We start from the raw sequence: 10835 nt of genomic DNA, 5'->3' as shown, positions 1-10835 counted from the left end.
ATCACTGGTAGACGGTGAGGGGGAGAATGGAGGGGGTGGGGGTGAGTGGATGGACGGCCCACAGGCCTCCAGTAGGAGGCTGTCCACGTCCAGGGCCACCGGGGTGAGGCCTAGGGCCTCGACCTCCTGCGAGAGGAGGGCGAGGCCGGGGCTCACCTCCTCCGGACGCTCCACAGCAGTAGTCTGGGTCGCGGCCGGAGGGGTGTCAGGGGAGGGCGCGGGTGTGCAAAAAACCCTCTCAGCTTCCTGAGGCTCTGGCTCCGGGGCGGAGGGGGTGTTGCCGTTCTCAGCCGCCACCGCGGCAGCCCCCGTCGCCCCCGGCAGATGATCGGCAGCCGGGGGTTCGGCAGGTGGGTCTGGGCTGGCGGCTCTTTTTAGCGCTTTGCGCGGCGCCTCCACCCCGTCCTCCGACAGGGTGGGGCGCCGGGTGCGCGCACTTGTTTTCTTTCGTTTCCCCCCCACCAGCACCCAGCCCTCCGAGGAGGCGGGCTGGGCAGTAGAGGAGGAGGGGCCAGGGGACAGGGCCGACGAGGAGGAAGGGAGGTAAGAAGGGGGCGGGGCGGCAAGGGGGGGGGACGACCCGCCCCGGGACGGGCCCTCTTCTGGTCCTGCCGCCGGCCCCTCCTCCCTCTCCTCCGCAGGCCCGGCTCTTGTGCCCGCTCGGGCGCCAGCGCCTGCTTCTTCTTGCCCGGCACCATGCGGCCGGGCATCCTCCGACGCCCGAGCGGCGATGGATCCGTCCGGGACGAGAGGAGGAGGGTCGGTCCCGGGGCCTGTCGCGGTCGGGGCGCCGCCGATCTCGTGGCTGACGCCCCCCGGGTCGGAGGAGGTCCCGGGCTCCCCTTCGTGCCGGGCCAGGGGGCAATCCCTCCGGACGTGCCCCGCCGCCCGGCACATAAAGCACCGGGCCTCCCCCAGGGTGTAAAAGACCCGGTACTGGGCCCCTTGATGGGGCACCAGTATAGTCCCCTCCTGGGCCACCCCGCCCCGTGCTGCCGCCGGCGGCAGTTGGACCCGGGCCTGCCGGCGGAAGGAAAGCACGTGCCGGAGGGCGGGGTCTTTACAGCCTAGGGGGAGGGGACTCAGGACCGTCAAAGGCCGGCCCAGGGCAGTGAGGAAAGGCAGAAGGGCAGAGTTGGGAAGGAAGGGTGGGACAGAAGAAAAAACCACCCGCACGCCCAGGTCCTCCAGCGGCTCCAGGGGCACGTGCACGCCCCCAACCGCCAGGCCCCTCTCCACCGCCTCCTGGGCGGCGGCCTCCGAAGCCAGGAAGAACACGATCTTCCCGAACATCCGGGAGGCCGCCACCACGGCCGCGGGCCCCACCACCCGTGCCAACGCCCGCACGTAGGTCTCCACGTGGGGCGAGGCAGCCACCAGGAGGCAGCGGACTCCGTGCCTCCTGGTGAGCGCGGGGAAGGGGCCGCGACCGTTGGGGATGGTAGTCCCGGCGGAGGCGGCAGGAGTAGGGTGCGAGGCGGCGGCCGCCGCCTGGGCGTACGACCTGGGGGCCGAGAGGTCGGGGCCCCCAGGAGCGGTGGAGGGAACAGGGGGAAGGGGAGAAGGGGAGGCTGCACTGGATGTTTGGGCAGCCTGGGGGAGAGTCCCCGCCACGGGAGGTTTGGCCTTCCGGGCGGGGCTCTTGCCCTTTCTTTTCCCCTGGCCCCTCCTGCCCTTTTGGGGGGGGGGGTTTGGGGCTGGGTCGCCAGGGGGCGCCGCGGCGGAGGCAGTAGGAGCCCCGGAGCCTGCGCCCGCGCCCTCAGCCGACGTGGTTGTGATGTTCTGGGCAGCCCTGGACGAGTGGGCCGCCATTTCGGGGATAGGAGGGGTGACAGTGGAGGGGAGAGGGAGGGAGGGGTCACCAGATGACCCTCCAGTGGGCGTGGGGGCCATATTGGTGGGTTTGAGGGGGAAAAGGTTCATTGGGGGTGGGGGCCTTTAAGAGAAAGCGGGGGAGGGGGAGGAGAGTGGAAGGGAAGGAAGGAGTGAGGCGTGGCTGCCCCTCCCCCACCGGCCGGGCTGAGGGCCCAGTCAGATGGGGGAAGGGCAGGGCAAGGGGAGTGAGGGCAGGGAAAAGGAGACACAGAAGAGAGACCACAACTCCCAGCACAAGAGGGTAAGATGGCTCCTGTTTCTGCACTGGGGTGTGGAGGGAGTCAAAGTTTGTGTGTGTGTGTGTGGGTTGTGGGGGGGCCTCAGGCGCTTGAGTGAACAGAAGAAGGGGGGGGGAAGGGGCGTGGGCACGTGGGGGGGCAGGGAGGAGGCACAGCCCACTTAAGGGGGATGGCGGGGTTAATGGGGGGAGGGGTGTGCCCACGTGCGCCTGAGGGGTGGGCCCGTAGCAGCTGCTGCTGCAGAGCCTCGAGATGGCAGGGGAGAAGGCAGGGGCAGCTGATTGGAGGGGCCCAGGTGGAGGGGGCCCCAGCGGCAGCTGGGTGTGGGGGGGGCAGTAGGAGGGGGGGGTGGCTGCAGGGGTGGGGCAGGGGCCACGCCCTAACACCCCACCCCTGGCTATGCAGCTCCCCCCCGGAGCCCCGGTGGAGAGGGGCCCTGCCCAAGCTCACCCCTCCCCAAGCCACTCCACAGGAGGCTGTGTGGAGGGAGCCCAACCGCCGCTTTGAGAGAGCCCCCTACCTTCTCCAGGTGGTGAGGATGCAGCAGCTGCTGGATGGAAGGTGGGCCCAAATGGGGGCCAGCAGTGTCTCCCCCAAAAGATGGAAGAAGGGGGGGGGCCCCCTGCTGTAGGGCAGGGGGCAAGAGGCCCCCACCCTCCACCCACTCAGCAGTTCCTAAAAGGACTGGGTGAGGGTTGGGGGGAGAAGATAGACCCTGCCTGCCCGAGGCAGGAGGGAGGCTGACCCCAGAAAGGGGGGGGGGGGGTGGGGAAGGCAGCCCTGTGGGGGCTTCAGCCAGCCAAGGCCCGCCAGCCCCCAGATGCTCGCCTTCCAGCCGTGGGAGAGGGTCCCACGGCGGCGGCGGCGGCAGCAGCAGCAGCAGCCCTGCAGGAGCACCTGCAGCTGGCCTCCTGCACCTATTGGTGTTCCTGGGGGGGGAGGTGTGGGCAGGCATGTCCTGCCCACGGCTAAAAGGCCCCTCTCACAGTGAGGGGGGGCCCACTAAAAACACCCAGTCACCAAATAAATACGGGGGACAACAAAGGAAAAAAACAGGGATGGGAGTGAGGGTCAAAGGTTTAGAACGAGGGAGCCGGAAGGGGATACCGAGCAGAGGGCCCCGGACAGCGCCCACCGCTCCTCGAAGGTGTCCAGGGAGTTGGTGGACGCCGCCCAGAGGAACTCCGCTCGGATTCGTGAGCGAAGGGAGGAACGGAAGTAGGCCCCACAGTCGCAGGTCGCCCCCTCTGCCAGCCTCCTCTCCCTGGTTTTGTAGATGGCCATTTTGGCCGTGGCCAGGAGGAGGCAGACGAGGAGGTCCCGCGACTTTGTGGGGCCGCGGATAGGGTGTGACAGGATAAGGAGGTGCGGGGAGAAGTGCAGCCAGAACCTCAAGAGGAGGTTCTGGAGGAGCCGGAAGAGGGGCTGCAGCCTGGCGCACTCAACGTAGATGTGCGCCAGGTTCTCCCTCATGCCGCAGAAGGTGCAGGTGTCTGGGATGGGGGTGAACCGCGCCAGGTACACGCCCGTGCTCACCGCTCCATGGAGGATTCTCCAGCTGATGTCCCCGGTGGGCCGCGGGACCAGGGTGGAATAGAGGCTGGCCCACCGGGGCTCCCCACCCTCCGATGGCGGCAAGAGGTCCCGCCACTTGTGGTCGGGGCGGGACACGAGGGTGGGGAAGTGGAGCGTGTGAAGCACGAGCGCGTACAAAAGGTGTCTAGGCGCGGTTCGGAAGGGGACCGGCTGCAAGGTATGCAGCCGGCTGGGGTGGTGGAGGGGAGGGGGGCGGGCAGGATCGCGAAGCCGGGGGCCCACGGAGAGGTCCGGAGGGCTAGGAGTGAGAGGGGGGCGGGGCGCACCCTCTCGCAGGACCCGGCCGAGGTAGACGTGAGCAGTGGGCGGCAGGGCGGCCTTCACCTCCTCGAGTACGCGACGGGGGGAGCGTAGGCAGGAGAGCCCCATGCGCTGGGCGAGCGCCGGGGCCTCCATCCAGTCTCCCCGGTCGTAGTCCAGGAGGTCTCCGACCCTGGTGATTCCACCTAGGACCAACCTCCGGCGCACCACGGGAGACTCCGCCGCCTGCACACGAAGGTGGGGGTTGTGTAGCAGGGGCTCCGCGAGGAGGTCTTCCCCCGGGGTGGCCCCTAAGGACCTGGAGGCTGCGAGCAGCCGCCAAGTGCGGAGGAGGTCCTGGTAGAAGGCCGGCAGCTCCGAGAGGCCTCGCGGACGGTCTCTCCAAGATAAATAAAAGAGCTGCCGGTCGTATCGGAGCCCTCGGTGACGGCGGAGGAAAGCGTGCGCCAGCGTACTCCATGCCGGACTATCTGCACTGTTGGTGTTGGCGTTGAGAAGTCCCTGCAGGGCCCGGAGGCGGAAGACATGGACCTGAGTGCGCATGCAGGTCAGGCCCTGTCCTCCCTCCTCCGGGGGGAGGTGGAGTACCCCTGCAGAGACCCAGTGCAGTCCTGGCCAGAAAAACTCCAGGATTAACTTCTGGAGCTGGTCCAGGAACTTCGGGGGTGGGACCAGGGTGCTGAGGCGGTACCAGAGCATGGACAGGACGAGTTGGTTCAGCACCAGTGCTCTCCCCCGTAGGGAGAGACACCGGAGCAGCCCTGTCCACCTCCGTAACCGCTCAGCGACCCTGCCCTCTAAACCCTGCCAGTTTTCCGGCGGAGAGGGGTGCGTGGCAGATAGAAAGACGCCTAGATAGAGCAGCGGACCCGCGCTCCACCGGATGGCCTGAAGCGCGGGCGGGAGGCGGCTCGTCTGCCATCCAGTCCCGACCACCAGGCCAGAGCTCTTGACCCAGTTGACCCGGGCGGAGGAGGCTGCCGAGTAGATAGCTTGGCAGGCCTCCAGACGCGCCAGGTCTCCCGGGTCCTGAACCACGAGGAGCACGTCGTCGGCGTACGCCGACAGGACTAGCCGCAGCCCTGCCTCTGGAAGCACCAACCCCATCAACCGTCGACGAAGGAGACAGAGGAAGGGCTCGATGGCCAGAGCGTACAGCTGTCCTGAGAGCGGGCAGCCTTGTCGTACTCCCCGTCCGAAGCTGACCGGAGCGGTCAGGGTCCAGTTGAGCTTGACCATGCACTCCGAGGCAGCGTACAGCACCCGGAGAAACCCGACGAAGCGGGGTCCGAAGCCGAAGGCCCGCAGGGTGCCCAGGAGATACCCGTGGTCCACCCTGTCGAACGCCTTCTCCTGATCCAAGGAGAGGAGGGCGAACGACAGGCCGTCCCTACACCCAAGCTCTAGGAGATCCCGGACCAAGGACAGATTATGGAGGATGGTGCGGCCCGGGACGGTGTAGGTCTGGTCGGGGTGGACCACGTCCTGCAGCACGGACCCCAAGCGACGGGAGATGGCTTTGGCGATGATCTTGTAGTCCGTGCTGAGGAGCGAGATGGGACGCCAGTTCCTGAGGTCGCGGGGGTCCCCCTTCTTGGGCAGCAGGGCAAGGACGGCACGCCTGCATGACAGGGGGAGGACCCCGCTTTGCAAGGCCTCGGCCCAGACGCTGAGCAGGTCTGGGCCGAGGACGTCCCAAAACACGCGGTAAAACTCCACGGTCAGCCCGTCCATGCCCGGGGATTTGTTGGTGGGCATGAGGCGGAGGGCTTCCGAGAGCTCGGCCAGAGTGAGAGGGAGCTCCAGCCGGTCCCGGTCGCCCGTGCTGACCGACGGCAGTCGGTCCCAGAGCACCCTGCAGGCGTCAGCGTCGGTCGGATCCGGGGAGAAAAGGGTGGCATAGAAGGCGCGGGCCCTCTCGCGCATCTCCACCGGATCCGTAAGAGGGGTGCCGTCCTCCGCAAGAAGGCAGAGGATGTGTTTTTCGGCACCCCTCTTTTTCTCCAAGGCGTAGAAGAAGCGGGAGCCGCGGTCCATCTCCCGGAGGAGTTGGATTCGCGACCTCACCAAGGCCCCCTGTGCCCGGAGGGCGTCGAGGGCCCTGAGCTCGTCCCTCTTCTCCTGGTACGTGCCACAGAGGGATGGATCGTTGGGGCTGGCGGCTAGACGCCTCTCCAGCTCAAGAACCTCCCGTTCCAGCTGCCCTATCAGCGCATCCCGCCGCCGGCTGGCCCCCCGAGTATAGTCGCGGCAGAAGAGCCGCGCGCGCACCTTTCCCAGATCCCACCACCGCCGCGCCGAGGGAAAGGCACGCCGTTGCTCGCGCCAGGCCAGCCAGAACTCCCGGAAGGACGCCACGAAGCCCACGTCCTCCAGCAGGCTGTTATTGAAGTGCCAGTAGGCCGACCCCCGCTTCCCCAGCGAGAGGGAAGCCTTCACGGCCACCAGGTGGTGGTCCGAGAAGGGGGCCGGCCGCACGCTGGAGGCGTGGGCCCGGAAGAGATGGTGCCGTGAGATGTAAATGCGGTCCAACCGGGAGTGTACAGATGTATGGCCCACCACTCGGACGCAGGTGAAACCAGCGTCGTCGTCCGAGTGGTGGCTGCGCCAGACGTCCACCAGGGAGCGATGGATGAGAAGCTCCCTGAGGACGCCCGCAGCGGCCTGGCCATGCTCGGTCCCCGTGCGGTCCCGCTCCTCGAGGGTGCAGTTGAAATCCCCGCCGAGGACCAGGCACTCGCGAGGATCGATGGTGTCGAGGAAGGCCGCCGCCTGCCGGAAGAAGGGGGTTCTCTCCGGGCGGCGTGTCGGGGCATAGACATTAACGAGATGGAGAGGCAGCCCCTCCACCCGCACCCGGAGATACAGCAGGCGGCCGGGCACAACCTCGACGCTCCCCAGCACCTCGGGCCGCAGGTCTGGGGAGAACAGGGTCGCCACCCCGGCCCGGTGGGCCGAGAGGTGACTGAAGTGGACCCCGTCTCCCCACTCCAGCCGCCACTTCGCTTCGGCGGCTGGGGTAGTGTAGGTCTCCTGTAGGAAGGTGACCGAGTACCCCCCCTCCCGAAGGAAGGAGAGCACTCGGCACCTACGGAGACCCGACCCGCAGCCCCTGGCATTTAAAGTGGCAAAGATGATCGGCGCCATTTGGAGGGCTGGGGAGGATCCTCGCCGGAGGGAGTACCGACGGCTCCGGTGGGGCCACGCAGCAAACCGTGACCAACCCCGAAGGCGACGAGGGCGTCACGGAAGCTGCGGGCCCGTTGGTAAGCCGAGGCATCCCTCCTCCCGGTCCCCTTGCCCTCCTTAAGAAGGGCCCTCACGGATTTCAGGATGGTGTGGAAGTCCCCCCAGCGCTGGAGGGCGAGAGCAACCTTGTTCTTGGAGCCACGAATGTCCTCCAAGAACCGGCGCATCTCTCCCACCAGCGCATGGGGTGCCGAGGCCTCGGGGTCTCCAGTACCCATCGGCCTCGTGTACCCTTGGGCCCCACGGCCAGAGAAAGGATTGGGGTGGGGACTGGGGTCTGGTTTTGGGGGGGATGAGGGCGGCGGAGGGAGAGCAGCCCCGGAAGTGCTGGGAGAGGGCGATGTAGGGGGGGCCTCCCGAAGGATTACGGTTTCGGGGGCAGGTATGAGTGGGCAGGGGTCGAGGGGAGGGGTAGGAGGAGGGGGGGTGGGGGGGAGGGCAGGGGGGATGGGACTCATCAAGGGAGGGGAAGGTTCATGAGGGGGAGGGAGGGGGGGCAGTGGGGGAGGGGGAGGAGGAAGTGGAGGGGGAGGAGGGTCTGGAGGGGGTAGGATTGCAGGTTCTGGGGCGGGGTGTTGGCTGGGAGAAGGTGCGGGGATAATGGCGGGTGGTGGGGCTAAGATGGGAGCAGGAGCGGGGATATGGAGAGAAGGTGTCTCGGGAGGAGGGGCTTCCTCGGATAGTGGGGCGGGGGAGGGGGATAGGGGCGAGGTGCCGACATACTCAGCAGGAAGTGCCAACTGGTCGAGGGGGTGGGTGTTGGGGTCCTCGGTTTCGGGGCCAAAGGTGGGGGGCATGGGGAACTCTGCTTCCCCCAGGGTGCCCAGGGGCTGGCCAACTCCCGTGGGGAGGTCATCTCTGATTAAGGGGGGGGTCGCCTCCTGCGACGTCCCAAGGCAGAGGGAAGCGGTGGTTGAGGGATCACTGGTAGACGGTGAGGGGGAGAATGGAGGGGGTGAGAGTGAGTGGATGGACGGCCCACAGGCCTCCAGTAGGAGGCTGTCCACGTCCAGGGCCACCGGGGTGAGGCCTAGGGCCTCGACCTCCTGCGAGAGGAGGGCGAGGCCGGGGCTCGCCTCCTCCGGACGCTCCACAGCAGTAGTCTGGGTCGCGGCCGGAGGGGTGTCAGGGGAGGGCGCGGGTGTGCGAAAAACCCTCTCAGCTTCCTGAGGCTCTGGCTCCGGGGCGGAGGGGGTGTTGCCGTTCTCAGCCGCCACCGCGGCAGCCCCCGTCGCCCCCGGCAGATGATCGGCAGCCGGGGGTTCGGCAGGTGGGTCTGGGCTGGCGGCTCTTTTTAGCGCTTTGCGCGGCGCCTCCACCCCGTCCTCCGACAGGGTGGGGTGCCGGGTGCGCGCACTTCTTTTCTTTCGTTTCCCCCCCACCAGCACCCAGCCCTCCGAGGAGGCGGGCTGGGCAGTAGAGGAGGAGGGGCCAGGGGACAGGGCCGACGAGGAGGAAGGGAGGTAAGAAGGGGGCGGGGCGGCAAGGGGGGGGGACAACCCGCCCCGGGACGGGCCCTCTTCTGGTCCTGCCGCCGGCCCCTCCTCCCTCTCCTCCGCAGGCCCGGCTCTTGTGCCCGCTCGGGCGCCAGCGCCTGCTTCTTCTTGCCCGGCACCATGCGGCCGGGCATCCTCCGACGCCCGAGCGGCGATGGATCCGTCCGGGACGAGAGGAGGAGGGTCGGTCCCGGGGCCTGTCGCGGTCGGGGCGCCGCCGATCTCGTGGCTGACGCCCCCCGGGTCGGAGGAGGTCCCGGGCTCCCCTTCGTGCCGGGCCAGGGGGCAATCCCTCCGGACGTGCCCCGCCGCCCGGCACATAAAGCACCGGGCCTCCCCCAGGGTGTAAAAGACCCGGTACTGGGCCCCTTGATGGGGCACCAGTATAGTCCCCTCCTGGGCCACCCCGCCCCGTGCTGCCGCCGGCGGCAGTTGGACCCGGGCCTGCCGGCGGAAGGAGAGCACGTGCCGGAGGGCGGGGTCTTTACAGCCTAGGGGGAGGGGACTCAGGACCGTCAAAGGCCGGCCCAGGGCAGTGAGGAAAGGCAGAAGGGCAGAGTTGGGAAGGAAGGGTGGGACAGAAGAAAAAACCACCCGCACGCCCAGGTCCTCCAGCGGCTCCAGGGGCACGTGCACGCCCCCAACCGCCAGGCCCCTCTCCACCGCCTCCTGGGCGGCGGCCTCCGAAGCCAGGAAGAACACGATCTTCCCGAACATCCGGGAGGCCGCCACCACGGCCGCGGGCCCCACCACCCGTGCCAACGCCCGCACGTAGGTCTCCACGTGGGGCGAGGCAGCCACCAGGAGGCAGCGGACTCCGTGCCTCCTGGTGAGCGCGGGGAAGGGGCCGCGACCGTTGGGGATGGCAGTCCCGGCAGAGGCGGCAGGAGTAGGGTGCGAGGCGGCGGCCGCCGCCTGGGCGTACGACCTGGGGGCCGAGAGGTCGGGGCCCCCAGGAGCGGTGGAGGGAACAGGGGGAAGGGGAGAAGGGGAGGCTGCACTGGATGTTTGGGCAGCCTGGGGGAGAGTCCCCGCCACGGGAGGTTTGGCCTTCCGGGCGGGGCTCTTGCCCTTTCTTTTCCCCTGGCCCCTCCTGCCCTTTTGGGGGGGGGGGTTTGGGGCTGGGTCGCCAGGGGGCGCCGCGGCGGAGGCGGTAGGAGCCCCGGAGCCTGCGCCCGCGCCCTCAGCCGACGTGGTTGTGATGTTCTGGGCAGCCCTGGACGAGTGGGCCGCCATTTCGGGGATAGGAGGGGTGACAGTGGAGGGGAGAGGGAGGGAGGGGTCACCAGATGACCCTCCAGTGGGCGTGGGGGCCATATTGGTGGGTTTGAGAGGGAAAAAGTTCATTGGGGGTGGGGGCCTTTAAGAGAAAGCGGGGGAGGGGGAGGAGAGTGGAAGGGAAGGAAGGAGTGAGGCGTGGCTGCCCCTCCCCCACCGGCCGGGCTGAGGACCCAGTCAGATGGGGGAAGGGCAGGGCAAGGGGAGTGAGGGCAGGGAAAGGGAGACACAAAAGAAAGACCACAACTCCCAGCACAAGAGGGTAAGATGGCTCCTGTTTCTGCACTGGGGTATGGGGGGAGTCAAAGTTTGTGTGTGTGTGTGTGTGTGGGTTGTGGGGGGGCCTCAGGCGCTTGAGTAAACAGAAAAAGGGGGGGGGAAGGGGCGTGGGCACGTGGGGGGGCAGGGAGGAGGCACAGCCCACTTGAGGGGGATGGCGGGGTTAATGGGGAGAGGGGTGTGCCCACGTGCGCCTGAGGGGTGGGCCCGTAGCAGCTGCTGCTGCAGAGCCTCGAGATGGCAGGGGAGAAGGCAGGGGCAGCTGATTGGAGGGGCCCAGGTGGAGGGGCCCCAGCGGCAGCTGGGTGTGGGGGGGGCAGTAGGAGGGGGGGGGTGGCTGCAGGGGTGGGGCAGGGGCCACGCCCTAACACCCCACCCCTGGCTATGCAGCTCCCCCCCGGAGCCCCGGTGGAGAGGGGCCCTGCCCAAGCTCACCCCTCCCCAAGCCACTCCACAGGAGGCTGTGTGGAGGGAGCCCAACCGCCGCTTTGAGAGAGCCCCCTACCTTCTCCAGGTGGTGAGGATGCAGCAGCTGCTGGATGGAAGGTGGGCCCAAATGGGG

This window comes from Carettochelys insculpta, chromosome 22, assembly GCF_033958435.1.
Source record: "Carettochelys insculpta isolate YL-2023 chromosome 22, ASM3395843v1, whole genome shotgun sequence".
Lineage (NCBI taxonomy): Eukaryota > Metazoa > Chordata > Testudines > Carettochelyidae > Carettochelys > Carettochelys insculpta.
The sequence above is the reverse complement of the archived record's forward strand: the minus strand, read 5'-3'. Positions refer to the sequence as shown.